The 3,787-nt window shown below is 36.8% G+C and overlaps 1 pseudogene; it reads left to right on the top strand.

Moving 5' to 3' along the window:
- Positions 1 to 2,013: 2,013 nt before the first annotated feature.
- LOC129651443 (60S ribosomal protein L3-like) lies at positions 2,014 to 3,164 on the top strand (annotated as a pseudogene).
- Positions 3,165 to 3,787: the final 623 nt, after the last annotated feature.

Genomic DNA, 3,787 nt, shown 5'->3' with positions numbered 1-3,787 from the left:
TCTCCCAAGTTCCAAATTGAATTCTCAATATTGAATTCGTGGAGTTATATTTTTCTTATCCTCTTTCTGTTTAAGAGATTTAGCTTTGTCAAACTTTTGGTTAAGTGGCAATGCAAGGATCAGAGGGTAGAGAGTAAGCATTCTCAGAAAAGCTTAATAATAAGGATAGGAAAATTAAGACTCTTTCAACCATGGCAAAAGTTTTTTTTTTTTTTTTAAGCAATTATCTCATAAATTTAATTAGTATATGCAATCAATGTAAATTATCCTAAACAGAATCTTTACAAAAAGGATTTGAGCAGGAAATACTTAACACAGTTATCTTATTTGGTTGACATAAGTGTAGTATTGCACTAGACATGCAAGTATTTTAAAAGTTTGATATTTTTTCATTGTATGAGAACTAACACTGAATTGGACAGACATTTCATAAGACTTCTAGGAGACAAGAAACTTACTTGAATCTTAAGCTACAGGTTTTAGCATATTGACCTCCCTCTCTCCATTTTTATAGTCTATAATTTGTTTATCAGTTTTATTTATGTAAATCTTGAGCCTTCCCAAATTCACTTAGAGATAAGCATGACAAGTTTTAGAAATAAATGGTGTAATAATTCTTAGACTTTGCATAAATTTCTTGTGCATGAACGGAAAAGCAGACGTAGGGGAAAAACACTTCTCAAAATGTAATCCATAGTAAATTTTAACAAACAAAAATATTTTTTAGGACTTGTTATTAGGAAATCTTGCTTCCATTACCATGGTTGAGTCTACCTTTGCAGAATTCATGTTTATACATGTCCAATTTTAGTGCACATTCTATTCTTAATTAATGAATATTGCTCATAACTGAAGAAAGAAGTAATTATTATGAATGTTAGTGCCTAAATAACTGAAGGAAATATTTCAGCATATTGGATATTTTTAGCAAATGGATAGTCAAAAGGATAAAAAGAATAAAATTAATTATCTAAGAGAAAACATTTTCTTAATTGCTCTTTTTGTGTTAGTCAATCAAAATCTGGTGTGCTCTACAGTCAGTGGACTTTTGTTTGTTAGGAGATGAGGGTTACATTCACTGTTAACTGATTTGTTCACATATATTTGATTTCTTTGTCAACACAAATTTCTCATGAATTGTATAAATCCTTGTTTATGAGAATATTTTCTAAAGTTCAAAGAAAAATTTTAATTTGAAAAAAATTGTATTTAGATAATTCATTTTAATTATTCTTGCCGACTTAGTCAATGTATCCCGGATCAATGAATCAATGTTAATCCCTTAACTATGTTCTTAGTGCCTCTTCTCTGATTTCCCAACTAATCAAAACAAACAGCTTATCCTATTTCACTGCTCTCAATATCTTTCATAACTGTCCTGTGATGTTTAAAGTTGCAGGTAATTCACATATGAAATATGCTTATCTTAAATGTATCCGATTTCTTAAAATTCTCTGCCTTCAATGAAACCTGAAATTTAATTTAAAGCAAAGTTCAAAATAAGATCTGTATAGCATCCATGCCAGTACTTTCACTTTGAAGATTTATGACCTGCTACAGCCTGGCTTTTTTTTTTTTTTTTTTTTCTTTTTAAACAGGAATGAAAAGAGTAAACATCAGAAAGAAGGGATTTTAGCTCAAGTAAGTTGAAAACTCGTAAGAAATTATCCGTCTGCTTTGAATGAATCCATGCATTCCGGTCTTGACAAATTGCTTCTCAGAATAATGAATTTAAAGACATTATTTCATGCCCACTATCATTATTCTTGGAACAACACAGGAAATGTGAATGATGGCATGACCAAAGACAGATTCACAGTTCCATTTCCAAAATGGTAGATTCTGGAAACTTGTGTGATATCTTTAATAAATTTGAGAACCGATTGTTAAAGTAATGGACAATGACCATATCGGATGAAAAGTGAAGATTATTGAGTATCGATATGAGTTCCCTGGGAGGAAACCAATCCAAAGTCACATAAAGTTGCTCTACTGGCAGCATCTGATGGCAGGATGCCTCACAGGAAGTTCTCCACTCCCGGGCATGAGTCCCTGGGCTACCTGCCGTGGAAGCGCAGCAGCTGGCACCACAGGAAGAAGAGCTTCCCCAAGGATGACTCTTCCAAGCTTGTGAACCTCACAGCCTTCCTCAGTACAAGGCTGGCAGGACCCACATCGTGAGGCAGATCGATAAGCCAGAGTCCAAGGTGAACAAGAAGGAAGTTGTGGAGGCTGGGCCCATAGTGGAGATGCTGCCAATTGGGACTGTGGGCATTGTGCACTACGTGGAAACACCTAGAGGCCTCTAGACCTTTGAGAACGTCTTTATTGAGCATATTAGCAATGAGTGCAAAAGGTCCTTCTGTAGGACCTGGCATAAACCTAAGAAGGCTTTCACCAAATAGTACCAGAAAAGGCAGGATGTAGATGGCAAGAAGCAGCTGGACAAAGACTTCAGCAACATGAAGAAATACTGCCAGGTCATGCATATCATCGCCCACACCAAGATGTGCCTGCTTCCTCCATCCCAGAAGGCCTACCTCAGGGACATCCAGGTTAACAGAGGCACTATGGCCAAAAGCTGAGCTATGCCAATGAGAATCAAATGCTTGGCAGTATCAGATGACTGATGTCATTGGGGTGACCAAAGGCAAAGGCTACAAGAGGTGACCAGCTGTTGGCACACCAATAAGCTACCCTTTAAGACCCACCAAAGACTGCACAAGGTTACCTTCTTTGAGTTGTATTATCTTGCCTGGGTAACCTTCTCTATAGCTCTGGCTGGGCAGAAACGCTACCATCACCACACCAAGATCAACAAGAAGATCTACAATATGAAACAAGGATACTTCATAAAGGAGGGCATACTCATCAAGAACAACCTCTACTGATTATGATCTGTCTGACAAGAACCCCCTGGGTGGCTTTGTCTGCTGTGGTGAAGTGACCAATGATTTTGTTATGCTCAAAGGCTGCATGATAGGAACCAAAAAGCAAGTGCTCACCTGCAAGTCCTTGCTGATGCAGACCAAACTGTGGGCCCTAGAGAAGATGACTTCAAGTCTATTGATCCCACTTCAAAATTTGGCCAGGTTGTGGAGGACAAGAAAACATTCATGGGACCACTCAAGAAGGACAGAATTACAAAGGAAGACGGGGCCTAATGTCAGAACAGATTGTACAACTGGTAGTATCTCAATAAAATTATTTTCCAGTGCAGAAAAAAATGTAAGAATACTCTTTCACAAGCAAAGAAAAATATCATATAAAACTCTTGAAAATAAAGTAATAAATATTATTTTGAGCAGTAGTACTCTTAAGAGGATTATTTAAGTATTGATTAATGGCTATTGATGATCCTGAATAAAACTTCTACCATAGCACTACAGTTTTCTGTCTCTGTTTGGCACTATTTAATCACTGATTGGATGAGAAAAATGGTCTTCAAGTCACACATTAATTTTAATATCAGTTAGATATCTAAAGCTGCAAAGATTTGTTAGAGTGATATTCTAAAATAGCTAAAGCCCCTTGAACCAAAATCAACAAGGCAATGATTAAATATATACAAAAATAATCTAAGAAGTCATACACAGTCCACTATGAAAATTCTGGTTTCATAGTTCAGTTCGGTTGCTCAGTCATGTCTGACTCTTTGCAGCCCGATGGACTGCAGCACAGCAACCTTCCCTGTCCATCACCAACTCCCAAAGCTTACTCAAACTCATCTCCATTGAGTCAATGATGCCATCCAGCCATCTCGTCCTCTATCATCTCCTTCTCCTCC

The sequence above is a fragment of the Bubalus kerabau genome, chromosome 4 (assembly GCF_029407905.1).
Source record: "Bubalus kerabau isolate K-KA32 ecotype Philippines breed swamp buffalo chromosome 4, PCC_UOA_SB_1v2, whole genome shotgun sequence".
NCBI lineage: Eukaryota > Metazoa > Chordata > Mammalia > Artiodactyla > Bovidae > Bubalus > Bubalus kerabau.
The sequence above is the reverse complement of the archived record's forward strand: the minus strand, read 5'-3'. Positions and strand labels throughout refer to the sequence as shown.